Here is a 22,430-nt window from a genome sequence, read left to right as displayed (position 1 = left end):
GAAACGTTGTTATGCTTCATTTATATACATCATGAATAAATAATATTACCATCACATATTCGCACAACAACACCCGTGTATTTAGTTCCAACTGCCTGTCACGTTGAAATTGACATATTTTTGAAACTATTTGTCTTTTCCTAAGATTTGTGTTTTATTGAATTAACTCAAGAGATTTTCGTATGCAAAAAATTTTTGATTAAATTTGTTTATTATATTTATACGCGAAGTGTTAAATTTCTTATTTATCTTTGATATCCACGAGCAATTTTCTTATATATTAATTTTCTTATAAATAAAGTTTTGATTTGATTTATTTTAGAAATTCAGAGAATCCGAAGAAATACCGTAAAAATGTGAATGGAATAAAAACCGCATCTTTGAGAGAGAGAGATTTGTTCGTTCATTTGGATATAATAACGTGGCGACACATCGGCGACGCAATCGCAAGGTCGATTTACACTCGTCAAACACACTCGAGGCCGTTTTGTCAAAGTTTATCGCCGAGCTTCGTTTTAATTACAAGTGTCGGAAGTTTTGCGCCAAGTTTGACTTTACAAACGGAAAAGAAAAAAAAAAGAGAAAAACACAGAAATCATCGGAACTTTTTTTGTGCATTATTTTGCCAAGCAACTGAACAGTTATTTCATTATTGCGACAATAAAGAAAAATGAAAAAAAAAAAAACGCTATTTTTTCTATTTCTCTCTCTCTCTCTCTTTAACAAATAACTTAGGGACAGCATTGTGAATTAAAAGTTCGGTGTAAAGCTTGCGACGGATGGCCAAGTGAGAAACGATTAAACTACTGTTCGATTTTTTTTTTTTTTTTTTTTTTTTTTTATCGCCTGCCGTTTCATTTCGCCGAAACCAATTGTGAGCACGCAAATGTCAATAGTAATGCTAACGCGAAACGGGAAACTGAACGTAAATGGATTCGCAACTCGAGCGAATATTTTTCGACGCGATTTTACGTTGCGACTCGCTTCTTCGTAAAAAAGTAACAATGCTTTTTTTATCAATCGTTTGGATCACAAAAACGCGTTATACTTAACACGCTCTACCGTGACAACTTTTACTATGTTATCTGAAAAACTCCGGTTGAAAGTTGTTTATTTATGGCCGCGGATATATGATATTACTCAGTCACTTGAAAAGTACTTTCCCGTGACTTTGTCGACTCACGATGAAATCATTCACTTGTGTTCAAGTAGAACATATATACAGGGTGTCCGTGAAATTTTGACACAGCCGAAGTATGAAGATAGAGTGTAATAATATTATTTTTAATAATATTATTTAATGTTTATTTGGACGAAAGAGAGAAATGCGAGCAGCGCTATCATTTCCACACCACCTTGCGGTAGATAGCACGGTGCGTTTTTGTTTTAGTGGTTTCCCCGGGAGGCCTACTCCACTCTCATTATTTAATTCAAGGAACTGTTCAAAGTGTCGTCCTTCTTCTCGTAAACAAAGTTTGGGTCTTCGAACAATGTCCCGCGTTGCACTGTGTATCATTTCCGGCGTAATGGTATCGAAGGCCGCGACAATAGCTTCACGTACTTCGATTTTTGTACCATCACGCCAATATTCTACTAGATTTTTAACGTAACCCCATACAAAACAATCAAAAACATTTAAATCTGGCGACCGTGGCGGCCAGTTGATTGGACCAGCACGACCCGTCCATCTTTCCGGAAAACGCGCGTTTAATATGTCGCGAGCTTGTCGAGAAAAATGCGCAGGAGCTCCGTCGTGTTGGTAAATTAGATTTGCCCGCGCATAAAGAGGCACACATCTTCAAGGAGCACTGGCAATTCATTCTCTAAAAAGTTCGCGTAAATTCCCCCACTTAAACGCGTTGGAAGAAAAACCGGACCGATCTGAAAATCGTGAAGAAAAATAATAGCATAAAAAAATTTATTACTTTATTTTTATATCACTCACCACTTGATTTCTAATTATACCCGCCCATACATTTATGGACCAGCGATATTGTAACGCGCCTGTGCGAATAACATGTGAGTTTTCTTCCGCCCGATATAAAAAATTATGCGAATTGAAAACGCCATTTGGCGTGAAGGTAACTGCGTCAGTCCACAAGATTAAATCGGGGAAAGAAGCATTCCGCCGATATCGCGCGAGAAAACCTACGCATGTTTTTATTAACAATTACATGTAATTTGTTAAAAAAAATTTGTTTAAATAAAAAATATTAAAATTTATTAACACAATACCTTCGCAAAAGTGAATTCGTTGGTTTTGATCCTGAACACGTAAGAATGATGCACCAATTGGTCTATGATTGTGTACGAGACAACCACTATCACGCAATTGTTGCACTACACGCAAAATTCTTCGTCCTGACGGATGCGCACGTCTGGGAAATCGTTCTGCGTAAATCCGAGCCGCGGCACGCGCATTTTCTCTTGCTAGCCCGTAAGCCACTATCATATCAGTATATTCTCTTGGATTATACCGCATGATTGTTTATAGGAAACCACTAAAAAAAAAACGCACCGTGCTATCTACCGCAAGGTGGCGTGGAAATGATAGCGCTGCTCGCATTTCTCTCTTTCGTCCAAATAAACATTAAATAATATTATCAAAAATAATATTATTAAAAATAATATTATTAACCATAATAAAAATATTATTAATCATGTTTATTAATTTTTAGCGCGCGCGACAGCTCGCTGTTTGCAACGTTACATCGGGTCGATCATCAATCAGCTGATCGCGGAGAGCGGAGACTTCTCACCTCCCCTCGAGCGCTGCTCGAACAGCCGAATACAGATGTATGCCAGATGTATGCTATTAATCTTATACTGACAATCATACACGCCTACAGAGTTAGGACCGTCGCTTTCCGTCGCGCTCATTGGTTCACATTTATTTATTCATATCTCAATAACTATTGCGAATTTCGCAAATAACTTTTCGATTCATTTTCACTCACTCCATCTCCATACTTCGGCTGTGTCAAAATTTCACGGACACCCTGTATACTATACACAACTGTGTCATTCCGGACTGGAAGAAGTATTAAACAAAAATGGTTAAATCAATATAAGACTGCGAGAAAATAGCAATTAATTAATTATACATGCGGAATTAATGAAAATGTTTCGCTCAGAAATCACGACCGAAGAGCGATCGCGTTTATCCATTAACGACAGCTAATTGTCGGATATTTACAGTTAAATTAGCTCTGACCGTAGGTACAACGGCACGTAAGTTATGCCATTGTGCGTCCATACACACGTGGTTCGATCGACCGTGACACGTTTTCGTGGCAGGCGAGCGCGCGCCTCGCGTACTCGCGGAAATTGTAGAAACCGTGACGCCGACGTCGCGACTGATTGACGGCGAAATTGTAATCGTCGACCTCGGTGGCGAAGAAGCCGACTAGTTCATCTTTCTTTTATCGCGAGAGGAAATGTGTTGCGCATTTATATGCGCGCTTCGAATTATTATTTCCGTTCCGAACGTCTAAGAGACGTATCGGCGTACGATCGAAGACACACGATCACGGTTAACTTCAGCAAAGCGAATTAATCGTGTTTCGCGATCGAGTTGCCACCGAGTTAACGCGGCGTTGCGTTAATTCGTGAGCCACAATGAGACAAACAATGCGTGTGTTACAATATACTCTTCGCGCACACGCGAACTAATTCGTGACCGAACAACAGCCGCATTCTCTCTTATTTTTTCCGTTCCGGTGAACGGAAACTGCGGTTGCCCGTTTGTCCTCGTTGTAATTTGCGCGCGTCGATCAATGACAAACTCTTTCCGCTATCGATCGCGATTCCGGCCACTCTGAGAGTTAATCCATAATTAACAAGCGCGCCGGAAGAAAGAGAGAGAGATAGATAGATAGATAGATAGATAGATAGATAGATAGAGTTTTACTTTTGCGATAAGCCGAACGTATAAGAGGATTCTCCGCGCAGTAAAGAATTTACGAACACAAAAGAACGGCAGAACGTTTAAGAGAGGAATCGTGCAAAATTGCGGGCTTCATAGCCTATGCAATAGCCCCTATAAGATTTCGTGTCAACATACATGAACGACGCGTGGATTTTTTTATTCTCGTTACACGTCTCCGCTTTTACAGGAGAGTTTGTAACCGATAACGAAAAACCTAAGTGTCGCTCGAATTTAGAAAACTGCGAACTCGCGTGACCGCGCGATACGATTTATCGATCAATATAAATCTTGTGTCAAAAAACGCACTCGTTCAACAGATCGTGTTTCAGGATTGTTGTTTCAATTAGCGAGAGCAAAATGTCTAATTAATCGGTCGTTCGGTCGTGGCGTATCGAGTATCACAACAAAAATTTGTCCTATGCGATAATGTCGCTGTCTCACGCACAACGAATATATATATATCGCATTTAACAAAACCGCGACTCGTGAAAATTTAGTTTTTAAGTGTAAAATAAAAATACATAATTACAGTCGACATTTGTGTCTTTAATTTAATAAGTTGTTTAATTTTAATTATACGAATTAAAGTGTTAAGTACCAAAAAAATTGTTCGTGGATATCTCGCGCGGTGTCATCACAATTTTGCAATTTGCTGTACACGTAGTATTGACGCAACACACCAAAATTGTTACCAGAAGCAATTCATGGCCGTGGTAAAATCGAAGCACGAAGCACGACAACGTTTTTTTTTCCAATATAAAATCACTCGCCGCGAATATAATTTATTCAATCTATTTAAAACTTAAAATCTTACATCAAAGAGGGACAATCGTAAATCTCTCGGGACTCTTCTCATCAAACGCACCTTCTATTCACGATCACTAAACAATCCAAATATAGACGCACGTTAACACTTAGAAACATCTTGCAATTTCGTACACAATTAATTTATATTTTTAGTCTTTTCGCTCAAATTATTCATCCTTCCTGGAACGTGTGCGCATCACAACACGACTATGTTATATATTGCAAGTTAATTTGAACTGAAAAATAAAATGATCCTGATTACGGATCTTTTCGTGAGGCTCCTAAACGTTCTAACATTTATCGCGCAATATTTTTACTCGCTTGTAGAGCGTTTCGAGATCGCGCTAAGAGGTTGCTACTAATCTGACAAAAATTCCAAAAAATATTGTCAACCGCATACTCGAAAGCGAACGAAGAGCGTGAGCAAAACCGTTACTGAAGAGAAAAACCGCAAGGAGAAAAACCGGATTAGAGTCGCGCAGCGGATGCGATGCCAATCCCTCCTCGCGAACGTACCCCCGATAACTATCGCGACGATACTCGGGCAGAGGGTGGCACAAGAAGACAACCGGCCGGCAGCGCGGCTGCCTTGGTTTGCGCGCTGAAGGCGCGTGCCATGCTGTCCTTCCAAGTCCACCCTGATGGCTTCCACCACCGCGACACAACAACCCCCACTAACAATCCCCCCGCATCCCGAACGTCACTTCCACCCTTTGGGAACGACCCACGGGGCGCCCCTTGCGTCGCCAGCTCGATATTCCTTCCGCACTCGTGCACCGAAGACGATCAAGTGAAATCCGTAATTTTCCGAGAATTATATATCTAGAGAAAAAAGAAAGACGCGAAAGCTGTGATTAATTGCGCTTCCCACATCCGCAACAAAGGTGGCATCACGGCGCGCGAATTGCGCGACTCCGGCAAGTAAACCGCCATATATAGGTTTAGTCGTACCCCTTAAATGTGTGTCAAGCAATAGCTCTTCTTTGTTTCTTCGAGCTAAGCATTCTCTCCCTAAAAACGTTTAGAAAAACCTACTGAATATTTTTATTTGAATTTATCAGAAAGTTTTTTTTATCAAAGAAAGCTATATCAAACAGCTATATAAAATCGCAACATCACGCAAGTGAGAGTCTTGCGAGTACAAAAGAAAAAAGTACGTCTAATTTGTCCCCCGTTCATCCGTGAGATTCTGCTTCTGTGTCGAATTGCCGGCGACGTTTGTAAAGCGGCCTAAGATGAGTACGGACTTTCGGTTGCTATTGATACAAGTAAATTTAGTCCCGGTTGTGTATTTCCATCGTCTATTAATATCGGCCAATATCGATAGTCCGACTATAACTTCTCCGAGGTCTGGCTTTTACAAACTTAATGCGTACTATGCATTAAAACCGATTCAGACGGAATTTCCACATCTTTTTTTTTTTTTTTTTTCTTTTTTTTTATCGTTTAATTTTTCTCCTCTGCATTCTATCAATTTAACATGCGTTCGAACGTAGAAAAACGCGAGAAAAAAAAACCGTTATATGAATAATAAAAATATCGAAAAAAAAACACACACGTTGCGCGCGTTAAAGAAGAAAATTTTGTAAAATTCGTGATTTAAAAAAAAACACACACACACACATACACAAGATGGCTTGCGCCATCAGCAAAGGTCAGAATCGCTTTCCGCAGATCATAGAAAGTCGATGTGTGTTCATTATTATAAGCATTATAATCTCGAAACTCCCGTCGTTCACTTCATTAAACACTTACTGTCAGCTAATAATAGTTTAATAGAAAAACCAAGGGCAAATAAGTACACGTAAACGTGGGCGAAGTGAGTTACGGTCAAAGGTTAGCTTTTGTTTCCGAATAACATGGGCGAATCGTTAAATAAAGTCGCGAGAGAGACTCTCTAATGGACCTTTTACCGCGGAAGAATTTTATTTCTGATTCTTCTTCATCGCTTATCCTCGCGTAAGATGAATCACACACGCTTTGAGAATTTGCTCAAGAATATATCAAGAGAGACGCTGGCACAAACACACATTTTGATCACAATCGCGGATATGCAATACAACGTGGTTTTATAAATGTCGTCGAGCTTGAAAATCGGGGACACACACTACAACAACTTCTTCGATGGCATTATTTTTATCGATCAACATATGAGCGTTGACATACACACGCGCCAATTCGGCCTAAGTGAGAAAGAAAGGGAGAAAAAAAGAAAAACATATTTGGTGGGAACATGTTGCGTGGGTGTGCTAAGGGAGTCGTCATTCACTTCGATGTGGATATGTGTGTGCGGAAATGCCGAATGCGGAACGCGCGCGTTTGCCAACTCTCGCGTAAGACCATTAGCAATATGCATCGATGTTAATTAGACTCGAATGAAGTCGGCTCTGCGCAAAGCTCTCACTGCTACTCTATCGTATCTTCCACACGTCATATATATACAGATTTTCCCGCAGGACATTGTCCGTAAAATTAGATCGGTCGAAGCACACTGTATTAACTCTTTGTTCTCCACTCTCTCTCTCTCTCTCTCTCTCTCTCTCTTCCTTTCTCTTTTCTTAGATTATTTTATATACGTGTGTATGTGTGTGTCTCTCCTATCTCTCTTTTTCTTTTTTCTTAGAAGATTATTTCATATACGTGTATATATATATATATATAGACGTATATACAATATATACAGAGTGTCCCAGAATTGCCGTACAATCTCTCGTAGGCAGGTAGAAGGAGTAAAACTGAGTCGAAAAGTCCTGAACCATTTTTTTCTATTATTTATAATAAAGGAGTAATTATTAAGTAAATCAGGCACTCACACACACCAGGCGCGCGGCTCACTGACGCGCGCCTGGCTAAATATCTGCGCTGATTGGCCTGATTTACTCAATAATTACTCCTTTATTATAAATAATAGAAAAAAATGGTTCAGGACTTTTACTCCTTCTATTTGCCTACGAGAGATTGTACGGCAATTCTGGGACACCCTGTATACATGCGCTTTCTACATAGAGAAAATGTCTCTCCTTCGCGCTGAATTATCTTAGATTTTAAATTACATTCGGTCGAAGAAATACAGCGTGCATAAATATTGGCACATATATATGCGTAAACTCTATTTTATGGATAAATAGTCTGTTACGTATGTTTAAGTAGTATATTTGTGTATAGTCAGACGAAAGAGAGAGAGAGAGAGACGCATCTTCCCTGCAGCGCGCGCTTAAAAGATAAACTCAAGGCGAATCTCAAAACGCCGGGATGTGGAATAAATGTGCACTTAAATTTACTTTCACGACCAAGCGGATAGTGTTGTGCATTTGCGTCAACTATTACAAATCTGCTCAATCAGCGAGAAGTTTGCGAAAGTAAACTTCCAGATTGCTCTCAGTATTTTCACGGGAAATTTATTTTCCGCGAATTGTAAGATACAAAATATATAACGCGCGCGCGTTAAACATCTATCGTCAGCATCGACATAGAGATTATTTGTCATCAGACAATCAAAACAATTGTGTTTCGCCCCGTTAAAACACCGCACAACAAGTAGCAAACATAAATTCGATTTTACGAATCGTTACCTCAGTTGCGCACATACATAGGGAAGAATAACAGTAGATGCGGACGCAAACGAGGCGAAAGGCATTCGTGCGCTGAGAGATAGCCAATATAGATACCTTTGCGGAAAGACAAAGCAGTCTATGTCCGTAAAAGATCGAGTAAAGCAGATGTGTAAACACGCGGACAGACAAGACATATTTCCGCACGAGAGAGCGGACAAACTTTAAAAGTACTTTTCGCCACATGATAAACGCACGGGAATAATCTCAAAGTGTTGTGTGTGTTTTCAGAAGAGTAAATACACAAATCGCTCTGAAATATTTTTAAAAAAATTACGATGTCGCGTAAAAATATCTCGCGATATTTACACATATTTTTGCATTATAATTAGAATAGCAGCTCTTATAATCCTTTTTTTTTTTTTTATCAAAAATACGTGTCGCGCCATCCTTCCGCGCGAAGGTCAGGATTTCCTTCGGAGGATTGTCGATAATGCAGTTACCATGCAGCGCGTATGTCGGATCGCTTATCGATTTCGGTACTCACTGACCTATTTTCCAATCGAGCTCGAGGAAGCTTTCGTTAAGGACACGAAACGTTTTCGGCGAGAACACACTTCGCTTTAGATTTCTCTGAGGAAACGACTCGGTGGCGCCTTTTTGACGCGTTATGCTTTTCGATAAAGTATCGACACGAATATAAAACGTCATTTCTCTCATCCGCCGTCGTTATGCTTCTTACACAAAAATTTCTCTTCGTTCTAACCGAGAGAAAAGAGAAATTGTGCGAAATTACGCGTGTACGCAAACAAAAGAATCGCGAGAGCGAAAAACACATTCGGAAGATTTTGGGGAAATGCACATGACCGAGCACACAGGTTTTCATTTTATCCGAGAACTGAAAGATGGAATAAATCAAAATATATGTTAGACGAAGGAAATCGCGATATTTTTTCGCTTGAACATTATTGAATTTTTGATGCCCAACAGATGTTTTGTGAACATATGCTTCTGTGTGACATGACGAGCGGTCGCGATAAAAGTACTTGCGAACAAATAGTTAAGACTTTGTTATTGTCGTTTAAATTATTTCAGAAAAGTGTCAAAGTGCGCATGTGCAGCACTGCATCAGAACAACTGCATGCTTGCTTAATAAGTTCGTGTTTCGCCGTCCTCGGCGGTAATGGTCGATCTTCGAGGTCCTTTGGTTCGTCAAGGACCTCGGGACACCAAGAGCACTCCGGATCGATCGCTGCGAACGATCGACCAAAACCGCATTGACCGAGGTTGTTGGTCCCTGTTCATATATCGTTTCGAGAATTGTATCCCGTTTTCAACGGGCACTTCCTCTATAGTGTGTTTCGATAGTGATACATTTTGACAACCCACTCTTGCGTCAACGTTACAACTGCTGTATAAGTCATTGGCTTAGAAACTGATTTACAGTTGATTGGATCACATTTCGCACGATAAATATATTAAAAGTAACACGCGCACGGATCGTAGACAAAATTAAATTTAATTGACGTCGCTTCGGAATACACTGAAATTATTTTTGACAAAAAACAATATTCCAGCGAACAAGTATAGTTTAACTAAGTATATAAGAGGCCGATACGAGCCGTTCACAGAATGTTAAGCGGCAAACTTGTACGTGTATACATATATATATATGTATACACCTATAACAAGTTCACTTGTAAATTTTTACTTAGTAAATTTTTTGAATTGAAAATTCAATTCTTAAATTCATACGGGATGCGGGGATTTGCATCTCACATATAAAAGACCCCGAATACCTCCCTGACTAATTTTTAAAATATTGCGAAAAAAGTAGAGTATAATTTAGACCGCATTTATTTTGGAAAACGTTTAATTAACCGGGCGCGCAAAAGTTACAAGTTATAATGATCCTTAAAACTTCGACAGAGACGAGATCCGTCATTATGATAATTAAGATGGCCCACTTCGGTAAGCGATACGTGGGTGTGCGAGTGTGAAGCTTTTTCGCAATTAATGTATCCGCATTTTCCATGTAAAATAACAATGTAAATTGAATGTCATTAAAGGTCGCATAGAAAACCGTAATTCTCCAAACAAATAAAATTAAATATAAATCTCATGCAACAATTTTTGTTTATTTTATAAAATTCCATTTACACACTGACTGTTGCACATTTATTGTGTGTCTCTACTTTAACGGAAAAAGTTTTTCAGGTGTTATTTCAAATTACAATCAAACAAACCGGTAAGTCTTTTTTGTTTGTTTTAATCAAATATATATAGAAAAAAAATTGGACGCAAGATCAACAACAAAGAATTTTTATTTAGCGTGGCCAACGTGAAATCGTCAGGCGAGAATTCAGAGCAAACACATTACCATTGATATATAACGAGGATAGCAATAACGTTTCTCTCTTCAAGACTTCCATTTATTTTACGTGACAAATAAAGTAAAACGTAAAATAAATGCTAGCGCCAAAACAAATGCAACGATTGATGAACGCGCGTATGTAGCAAAGACAGCTGGTTGGCAACCTCGAGCAAACATGTGTAAACACATGTAAGTGAGAGAAAACACACATCCAACTCTCGCATTGGAGTGCACCTGGCCACCATTATCGTTAGAGATACCACCAAGCAGCGAAAAAACAAAATCGATAAAGTTCAAACTTATGGATTTTTGTTCCCTGGATTTACGGATGATAATTTTTGTGATATTTTTAATGTTGACGGTCTCGGTGAAGCGAGAGAAGACAAAAGAGATCTTTGATATAAAATATTTCAAGTAATAAATAATATGGAGTAAATATAAAGAATTGTCCTCGGGTTTCTTCGTTGAGAAAATATCTCAGTCAAGACGATAATCTCTCATATTGATAACAACTGCAAATTATTTGATAAATGTGACAGTTTTTAAACATTTCACACACATGAAATCGTCAACAATACAGAGGAACTTTAAAAGTCAAATATTCCACTGAAGATGACTAAAAAATAAAGTAGTCGAAACGTCTGGACGGATTATTTTGGAAACAAAGGAATTTTTTTCCGCATGTCAACTTGCACGCGGTTCTTACTGCCCAATTATTTTTTCTCAGTTAAATAACACATGAACATGTATTAGGTCTACCGGAAAGTTCTGTCCGTTTTTGGAATAAAACAAAGTACAGACGGCGTCATTAATTCGAAGAATAGGCGCGGGGATCGGAAGGCAAGCGGGTCGGTTGCTCGTAGCGCCAACGGGCGCCGTACTAACTAACTAGTAGCAATCCACAACTGGACACCCGATTTTGGGACTAATGGATATTTGGATCAACTGGACTTTTTATGTGATCCCCGCGCCTATTCTTCAAATTAATGACGCCGTCTGTACAAATTTTTCTTACCGTCAATAAACTGTATTAAATAATATAATTGCCATTATTATTAATGATTTCTTGCCAGCGTGAGGGCAATTTGTATATCCCATTTTTGAAAAATTAAGAAAAATTTGTATTTTATTTTATTCCAAAAACGGACAGAACTTTCCGGTAGACCTAATATTTTACCGTAAATCTGTTATAAAAATGTTTTCTATTTTTGTTTATAAAAACTCAAAATAATTAAAATATATTTTTATACGTAAAAAGATCGTATTTTATTACTCGTGTATATAACAATTCCATTTTAATCTATCTCGTAAATTATTCAACACATTCCAATTCCGATCCTTTCTACATAATCGCGCTATTGTTTAGAACATATTAAACGTTGCATTGAATATGCATGACATAAAGACGATTGTCTTACGAGTAATTTGGCGAGTTCAAATCAAGATGTATATATCTATTTGAGAACTCCTGAAATTTAGTCGCATTTTGAAAAGACTCAAAATTAAAGATGATACGTACGTCAAAGAAGAATTTGTAAAAAAAAGTATCATAAAACCAAGAATTTTATTTATTGAACTCTCTACGAATCTCGAAACATTACTAAAGATTTTTGAATTTGTGTTTTTTATTTACCGAAAAAAAAGAGTATAAACGTTATTTTTCTAGAAACAAATGTAACATCTTTTTTTGAATATCATCAATTGTCACTTTCGTTGTGCACACTATTTAGGAGAATTAATTTTCTGGTGAAGAAAACAAAGCGAGTTAATTTAACGTAAAAATCGTGCGCGCGCGCGTGTGTGTGTGTGTGACGTCGTATGATAACCGGAAAATTGTTTATCATGTGAGTTTTTTTATCCTAGTCTTTTTATGCTGTATATCATATGCGGCACCACCACGTAGGCAGGGCAAATCCCAAGTGTGTTGCTCCACCCGCCGACGCCAACCCTTTAAAACCACGTTTCAAACCTGCTGTATCAAAAGCAAGTAGTCACAACGTTCACAATGTTTAGCGAAATTATTCAAAGAGCCATTCATCGTGGAAATGGCGGTCAACCGCAATTAAACTTTTGCGCGGACGATTAAATACTTTCTACACCCAATGAAATATATTTTATACATATATATCAGGTGTAAAAATATAAAATATATATATATATATATGTTTTTCTTAATAAACTCCTTATTTGTTCTTGTTTACCTCGTGTAAACTACTTTTTACAGCACAAACTCAAACCAGTTTCTTCTCTGAACGTCGAATAACTACAATTTAATGCGATGTGATGCACGCCGAGGATACAGACTAGAAGAGAAACAATAGTTAAAGAAGAACAAAGCAAAGAGGAGACGACTGCAGGGGATGAAAATAGTAACAGGAAAATCAGACTACCTGTATGTATGTATGTATGTATGTATGTTTGTATGTACGTATGTATGTATGTTTGTATGTACGTATGTATGTATGTACGTATGTATGTATGTACGTATGTATGTATGTACGTATGTATGTATGTATGTACGTACGTACGTACTACTTGTACTCGGAAAACAAGTGTATATATGTGTGTGTATCTGTGTCGGGATACTATGATGGACTCACCCGCCAGCAACCAGGATCATCTGCATGTTGCATGGAGGCGGCCTCTTTGTCGCTTTTTCGTAGGGAGTACAGTCCGGAGCGGTGAGTCCTCTAGTTTGGCATGCGGTGAAGAGAATAGAGCTATAGAGTAGATAACTAGAGAAACAACGGGAAGGAAAAAAGGTCGCTGCGCGGCCCTGCTCGAAACTCGAAATCGCGAACAGAGATACTACCAACAGGCTTCATTTCCGTTTTTTAATATCGAAATGGCTTTTTCGACTTTTACTTTTATATCGCTGGTTACATTGTATCGTCGACCGCGTGAGCGCGCGGATTTGTTTAAAGTCAATTTCTTAATTCAAACGGTTTAATGTTTGTGAAGAACAATTCAAATAAAAAAAGAGAACTTTTCATTGGAATATTACTTCGGTTAATTTATAAATGACTTTGAGCAGGGCCGAAAAGAAAGAGAAAGATGACAGGTTAAATAGTGAGAAGAAAAGTTTCAAAGTACTCTCTCTAGGAGCAACTAGCGTAAATACAAAATGAAGAAACAAAATAGAGGTTAAATAGGAAGTTAAATAGAAGAATAGTGAAAGAGAAATAAGTAAAGAGAGAGAAGTATACACATGTATAAACAGAATAATTCGGAACTACCAATTAAAAAATTTCGGCGTGACGTGATTTAAGATAAAAATAACGTGATGTAACATAATTGAAAAAAATTAAATCACTTTTTTTGTGTCGTAATTAAACTCCAAGTTTCACTAAAACTTTTCTAGTGACATAGTTAAAAAATCAAATTTCGTATAAAACACCGCTTTCGATACAAAATATATTTCAATATTACAATAAGTTTGACACAGTTTTAAAACCATATACAAGCCAAAAAAAAAAACAAAAAAACAAAAAACAAAAAACAAAAACAAAAACAAACAAATTCTTCCAAAATTTTTGTTGGTACCTCCAAATTTTCCTGTATATTGAATGGCCCATAACAGGATTTCAATATCACACAACTATAAACTTTTTAGATTTATTCTGATTTTAAGATTTTCTACCTCAAAATGTGTTTCGTGTGGATAAAATAAATGCGCAAATTAAAAAAGTATTGAATTGAAATTTATTACACATAAAAATATTACTGTAATTGTGAATTATATATTTCCTCTCGCAAACCACACGTAAACACACATACAGTATATATCATGACTATTACGGCTATTACGACTATTGTAGTAATCGCACAGAAACAAGTATGTTACAGTGTGAACACAACAAAAAAAAAAAACTAATAAACTATCGTAATTACAAAATGTTTGACGTTGCGAGGGAGAAAACAGGAGATAGAAAAAACGATCTCAAATATCACATGCGACCAAACACAATAAACAGTTTCGAGGAAGATCTAACGGGTTTTTACTTAAATTATTTTCTTTCCAAAGTAACGTTACTTTAAAATGTATATGTACACGTTTGTATAAAGATTTCTCAAACTAAACTAGCTTTCAGCATACCGTTATCGCTTACGTACTTTCTTCCTGTTACAGAACATCCCGTACACAGCACGTCCCAAAGCTATCACATTTCCTTTCGCGGAGAGATTCTCTGATTAGTTTGTGTTTGACTTTTTCTTACAGAAAACTTCGAAGGAGCGATATTACCGGCATGAAAAGTTTTTAATGTAAATACGAACAAATATTATTATTGTATAATTTTCTTCGATAATCAGATCTGTGAAATGAAAAAAGTACTTAAAAATTGAAAATAACTTAAAAGGAAATACAATATTGCGCTCGCTCACAAGCAGAAGTTTCGGAAAACACAAAACTTATAAATGTATAATAATAATAGATCAGCTTCTCTCCGAACGCGGTTGAATATCTTCGGTTAATGAGGAAAGTGCAACAGTTTTGGGAAATTCTGTATATATCTAGAAACTATGTAGATAGATAGAGAAGGAGAGAAAAGTACAGCGGCTAACTGGCGATGGCCCAGCAGATCGCCGTGGCGGCTCGCGCTATTGTACCTTCCCGCATGTTGCGTCTAACCACCACCGAGGACGACGTGTGTTTCCCTCACACACACACACACACCCACGCACACACACGTCGCAGGATCTTTAATGCGTCCACTTGTTTATCGGCAGTACGTATCTTTTTCACTGTCACAACGCACTGTTACACATTTGTCAATAATAAAGTCGAGCGACGACGCGAAACGTGTTTCTCTCTTTCCGAGTAAATTCTATCGCACTCTCTCGTAGATTTTCGCGATTTTAAAACCTTCCCCGTTTTAAAATCCACCCGATTCAACGGACGGAATTGTGATCAAAAGCACAAATCAGTCTATTTCTGTCGTTATTCTCTAAATAATATTTGTAACAACGATCTCGACGTGTGCGATCAGATCAAACGTTTTTCTCTTCCAGCGTTATCTTCGATGTTCAAGGATGGAACAAAGTCTGGGAGCGAAGAATGGAGGGATCAGGACGGCGAAGGAGAAAAGAAAACGCTCCGCTTCAGTGATGTCACGCGACCAATGACGTAATGCATAATGCCGCTTGGAAAATCCGTTCCGGTCGAATTCAGGCGAGTCCACCGCGAGACGTGAGATGATCTTGATCCTTGTCCTTAATTTTTTTCAAATCTGTTTTTCATAAAATGATACATGCAAAACCCCAGTTGTTTTCAATTTGTCGCTACAATCGGAGGAAAAAAGTTGTTGCGCCAACTCGTTAATTCGTGCGATCGTATTTGTATATTCGTTGCAAATAAGTATCCCAAAAAAAAGACAAAAGGCATTCCAAACATTTATTCACACGTTTCGCCCAATCGATGATCTTACAAGGTCGTTTGATCTTGCCGTTAGACGGGTCCACCTTTGACCACGTTCCTTCGTTACTCTCACTAGATCTGATTGAATTCGATGTCATGTCAGCACGCGTTCAAGGATCGGAAAAGTTGTGCAGAAGAAAAAAGGACACGAATGGAAATGTAAAGAGAGAGGAATCGAACGAACAAACAAAAATGCAAGTTCTTTTGTGATTTTCTCGGCGAACAGAGTCATGGTGTTCTATTAATTATTGACTTTACATTATTTCCCGCTTATTTGAAAATCTCAGTCTTTACTTAGACATAGTTTTTGTTTTTGTTTTTTTTTTTTTTTTAGTTAAGATCGAAAATAGAGAACTTTAAAAAAAATGTCTCTAGTAAAACCCGACGCGCAGACCGACCGCGTCTCTTTAATCGTACATCTGACTACTGTCTTATTAGAAGAAAGAATCTTTTCCAATAAAAATTCAGATAATAAAAATAAGAAAAATAATTATTAACTAGATAAAATTGAATTAAAAACAGCGTTCGCAAAATCTCTTCAATGTGGAACGCCCATTTAATTACAAGTATCAAAATCCAATAAGTTGAATCACTTACGAGAATTTTAAGAAGTTTCAAACACATTAAGAAATAATTAACCGCAAGTAATATCATCTTAAATATACCGTCTTGCGTATCAAGCTTGTCATTATTATGTGTGCATGTGTATTATACTTCATACTTGACAAGACACATACGACATAACCGGATAAGTTCGATGATCATGCCTGCTACCAGCAGGCGGGTCTATAGGTCTGGTCAAATCATATCTAAAGATCTATTTTGGATCACGATTGTCATCCTGTTCGGATCAACAAACTCGTGAGTCTCTGCCGAGATTGCGTAGATCAAGATCCTTGGAATAGGACGAGGACTCTTAAGGGACGGCGGAGTTAAGGAAAGTCCGGAATAAGATTGAACCACTTGATACACCAATAGCAGACACACGGTATGTTGTTCAGTTACGGCCGGGTCCACCTCGACAACCACGTTGCTGGCGACTGCCTTGCGTAACCTTGTCGATCGCTAAAGCGGAGGGTGCGTGCCGCTTGAAAGGGCAACAGCGCGGGGGAGAAGCGGACGGGTGGGAGAGAAGTCCAATTTAATGCGCGAGAAAGAGGGTGGGAGTTGGGCGATCACTGTCACAGGTCACTACCGGAGTCAGCGCGGAGTAGACTGGTCCACGAAGCGAGCACGTTTCGGCAGCGAGCCCGATGGGTTTCTGAATCGCCGAGTGGTGCGTATCGGGACGCTAGAAGCGACCGGGTAGCTGGTGGCGGGAGGAATGGGTGGTATATGAGAGGGATGAGGAGGGAGGAGAGACGCGGCGACGCGCGTTTAAGCGGCAACTTCAAAAGCTTTGGCGAAGACCACTTTTTAAAACACCGCGAACATCTCGCGTGCGTGGGTGTTTATGAGTAACACACGCAGAGAAAAAAGATCGAGACGTGAATCCTCGGTGGAACGTCAAGATAAAGATACAAGCGAAAGGCGCCGGTCAAGGGTCACCGCAAGGAACCGCCGCGACGTTCCGCGGAGGCGCCACCGTGGCTGCGAAGCTCCCGTCTCCTCTTGCTCTTCCTCTCCCTCTCTCAGAACGGTTGGAGTTGGCCGCGCAATGCACTTCTATGTATGTATGAATGTATGTACGTACGTATATCTCTGTGTTATATGCTCTCGCGTACACGCAACGTGGTTCAAACACGTTCGTGTGAGTGCGGACGAATACGTGTTTGTACGGAAGAGAGAGGTGGAATCCACCCTTTTACCACCCTCACCCCACCCGTCCCGTCCGTGCTGCTGCTCGTGCGTGGGCTTTCGCGGCCATCGAAGTCGATATCCACACCCCCCGCGTCCCGAGCCAGTGACTCTCGTATTATCCTCAAACGCTTCACGGACAGTCATTTCGGGGGATTCCCGGGGGATCCTAACCCTCTTTGTCGATTCAATTCTCTTTCATCGTAATTCGCAACTGTTATCGTCTCTTTCGTCCACATTCTCGTTAACTGTTGCGGAAATAGTCGCTTGCTTTAGTTTCGGCAATTTTCGCAAGTTCTGGGTGGGAATGAAGGGCCTCGATGTGGGACAGATCCGAAATGGTTGCTTATACGACGCTTTGATTTAAGTCATATATAATTGATACGTGTATGTATTTGATTGATTTTATTTTTTTGAGGTGAAAAGAACCAAACGCATTAAAACTTTGAATGTAGGAGTAACTCGATCTGGAAAACATTTATGTGTATAAATAAAAGTTTTGTATTTGTTGAATCATGAAACTTATCTCGACTTGATACATTTACGTGCGATGTTGAAAATCTCTTTTCGATTCAAAACATAGAAAGCAGAACAAAAGCCAAACGACGCTCGTGACCTCGCATATCGCAGTTTTTTTTTTTTTCAAAACACGTGACTTCGAGTTTCGACCGAATATTTTCAAAAGTCTCTATATCTATTTCCCATGCAAAAGATTTTCCGAAAAGAGCTTCCGGACCCGTGAAGCTTCGAGTAAAAGCAAATATGACGTAAAAGCAAAAAGCTGTTTAACCTTCTGATTTCTCTGCCCAGCACAACGTTGAGTTCAACACTCTCGTAATGGAATAAGATTACCCTTAATTCATTAAACATTTAGGTGTGTATAAACAGAGAATTAAAACTTGATTAAATGTTAATTTATACGTTACGTAAGTATTTTTTTACGAATATCCTAAAGGATACAAAATTACTTGTTATGACGGGATACTTATATTATGACAAGATTTAATATCCTAGCAGAGCAGCTCTCTCGAGTTTGCCTAATTTTAAGCATCAATACTTGTCAAAGATGTCCTCGCCGCAGGATATCCCAACCTGACCTCGGATAACGCGAAGCAATTCCCAACGCAACTTAGGAGTATCGTTCAACCGAAGAACCTAATCAAGTGATGTAGCCGAGCAAAGCGACAATATTTCGCTCGCAGGTCCATTTCGCTCGTTGCTATTACTATATTCGATATACCGACATCTTATTTTCGAGCAAACATCATACTACTTTTGAGCAAAATTAATTTTTTGTATTAGCATATTTTTTTCGTTACGTACTTTCAATATCATCAATCTTAAGTGTTGACATAAACATCTATGCGTGGTTCGGGCGGAAAAACAAAAATGTTGTTAATATTTATAACGAAAAGACTTCGAGAAATTTGCCGTTGCAACCCCTGCAACATGGGGTGGCGATACTGAAGAACAAACGGAAACACGCTACAGCACGCCATCCTGCGGAGATCCTTCGAGGCTAAATATTCACATCGCGACTGCAATGACTTTAGAGCTCTCTTGCTTGCAACTGTATCGTCAGAGTTAAAACAGTGTGTTACCTTGCTTTTGACCCCAGAGCAAAAAACTAAAATATAAAAAGACATATTTCTTCACACGTAAAACAATGCTAAATAGATTAGAACGGCAATGACAATTTTCGATCAAAATCTCTACTGTCAATTAATCAAACAGGGTGACACGAAACTATTACCAACCTCTGGTTGTGCCTCGACACGTGGTTTTGCACATAATTGCACCAAATGTAGCGCGTAGTACACCATGATACAAATCTTTCACAAATATAGCTCAATCACTGATTTAGAGTTACACGTGTAGAGAAAAAAAAATCCCTTTTACAAATACAACAACATTCAATTAGTTTTATCGAGTCAAACGGTCAATTTGGCACAGATCAAAGTTGTCAAGGATATACGTGTAATTTGTTACATCACGTTTTACTTTTTTCCACGTGAAAAAAAAAACTTGTCGCGATTTATATTTAAAAATTGCTACTTAAATACGCAAGAGACATAATAATTGTTGAATTATGTTTCGCCGAAATGCAAAAGATTCTTCTTGCACAATTTATACGTTAAGAACGACTGAGACAAATCAGAGACACGAAAAACGACACGCTACTATTTTAAGGGAAGACAGTCATATTTCAGAGACTGTATTCAGTAACGCGTCAATGAGTCGCCAGGAAAAATATTGAAAACGTTTAAATTTTGTATGTTTTGCGAAGTAACTTAAAGTTTCAGCCAAAGGCAAATTGGTTGCGAAGAAGACAAAAAAACGCACATTATAGTTATTTTGCATTCTTTCTACGTGAAAGAAGTTTTCAATCTTTTGAAAATTACAGAATATTGACCACCGAGGAATTAATTGTATTCCTGACGTATTGTTTCCAGTGACAGATACGATGGTAGTCAATAATTCAAAACTCGTGTGTTATACCTGTGTATATCATCGGGTCTGATCAATTCATACCGGTGAGTGACTCGATAGACGACGCATGAATAGCAAACAGAGAGTCTGCACTCCGTCGCGAGCATTAACAAACGTGTATTTCTTCTTCCTTCGTATCGTCTCTCTTCTTTGGCCAGAAAAGAATACGGGCCAAAAGAAGAAAACCTTCACACCACGTAACGATCTTCTCAGACACACCTCGGGAGAAAGAACGGAATATTGAATGACAGATTCTATATTCACGTCGTTTATAAATAGTAAGGCAAATTGATTTTGTCAGACTTCGTCTACGTGATTTCCACAAATTTACATGTTTCTCCTCGAGATCCCAAACGAGAAAACTCGCGCGTACGTCTTTTCCATTCATAATGAGGCTGCGTAAACAAAATTTTCAATTTCTTTATCATAAAATGATAAAAAGAATTATCGACACGGTTTTTTATACACATATATTTTATACACATATATTTTTTATATATATGTGTAAAATATATGTGTTATATATATATTGTGTGTTTGTAAACTTTTCTGTATACTTTTATATACTATATTTCTATATACTAACTTTTCTATATTTTCTATATATATATTTTCTGATTCATAAATATTCTCTTTGAACGAGAGAAAAACTACTTGAAAAGTTTCAAAATACGAAATCTATCGTTGTCGAATCCTGTACAATTTTTTTATCGATTGGAAGCGAGACACGTGAGTGCGCGCGGCGTTTACAAGGCTTCCAAATATTCAGGGACACATGTATAAAGTATATACAGATCATGAACAATAACAGCACACATTGGACGCGTCAAATTGTAACATTAAATCCGGAAATGAGAAAATTGATATTTAAAACAAAAAAAACCGTGAAATGTATGATCGCGTTTCTTTCGCTGAAAATTCAAGTCGAGATTCGCGCGCAAGATTTAATTTATGTTCCGACGTCACAGGCAAAACGAGGATCAGACCGCCACGAAAAAAAGCAGGACACCGTAAAAAGAAACAGAAAAAAAAAGAAGTGGAATCGATCGTGAGATGCAATTAAAAAGAACGAGAGAGAGAGAGATAAAATTTGCTCTTGACGAAGCAATCGCGTAAATCACGAATGAACCGCGGCGAGAAAGAACTTGAACGAACGACGGTACATAAAGTAGAAAGATAGGATAAAATATCCGATATAAAAAGAAGATAAGTCTTCAATCGAGTCATGTAATCTGCAGTCTAATTAAAAGATAGAAAAAAAATCGAAATGTGATTACTTAGTAGCATGTAATTACGTGATGTATATGTAAAACTATAAGTAAATATCTCTTTCAAAGTATAATTGGAAAATTTACATAATACTTCCGTACAAGAGTTTTAGTTAAAGTTGTAAGATATACAGTGTATATTGTTTTTTTTTTTTTTTATTTATTGTTAAATCTTTTTTTGTTTTCTTTTTGATTTCTTGATCGAGATATAATTATACGAAGATATAAGAAAACATATGTAATTCACTTTATTGAAAAAAAATGATTTATTCAAAAATTTTATAATAAAAAACACAGAGTATATTAAAACGTCTTAATAACAATTTGATATAAATTCTCTCGAGAAAAGACTTTTCTTGAATTCGCGATATATCTTATAAATAAGATAGTAGCGTGAGAATACATTTCATTCATATTTATCGATCGATCTAAAGTTCTAATTATTCAAGCCTCTTGGAAATTCTTGATCGTGCAATTGACGTAGAGAGAAAATACCTCCTTTTTACGCAGGAATTTTTTTTTCTTGCTTGAATGAATGAAAAACGCAAATTGTGCACGGTGTCGCGTATTCTCTCCACAAAACATATAGTCTGCGTGTTTGCGAAAACTGTATATTTCTGTATATATTTCTATATTCGATGATCGACAAAACTTTTTTTTGAATACTACCATGATCAAAAAATAACCGGAATTTTTAATTTAAACCTCGCGGGCTTATCGGTTTAGAATTCTGTTGTTTGTGTCACGTTGGCAGCACTGTTACGGACACCCATGCCAAGCTTCTGCTTATCAGCTGTTC

General features: G+C 38.0%; 1 protein-coding gene across 4 annotated transcripts in view; it reads right to left on the bottom strand.

Annotated features, from left to right (window-relative positions):
- Positions 1-22,430, bottom strand: part of LOC109858516 (potassium voltage-gated channel protein Shaker) — a 92,294-nt gene that overhangs the window by 37,113 nt on the left and 32,751 nt on the right. The gene's annotated exons all lie outside the window — the stretch shown is intronic.

The sequence above is a fragment of the Pseudomyrmex gracilis genome, unplaced genomic scaffold (genome assembly GCF_002006095.1).
Source record: "Pseudomyrmex gracilis isolate BER0280 unplaced genomic scaffold, ASM200609v1 scaffold_209, whole genome shotgun sequence".
NCBI lineage: Eukaryota > Metazoa > Arthropoda > Insecta > Hymenoptera > Formicidae > Pseudomyrmex > Pseudomyrmex gracilis.
The sequence above is the reverse complement of the archived record's forward strand: the minus strand, read 5'-3'. Positions and strand labels throughout refer to the sequence as shown.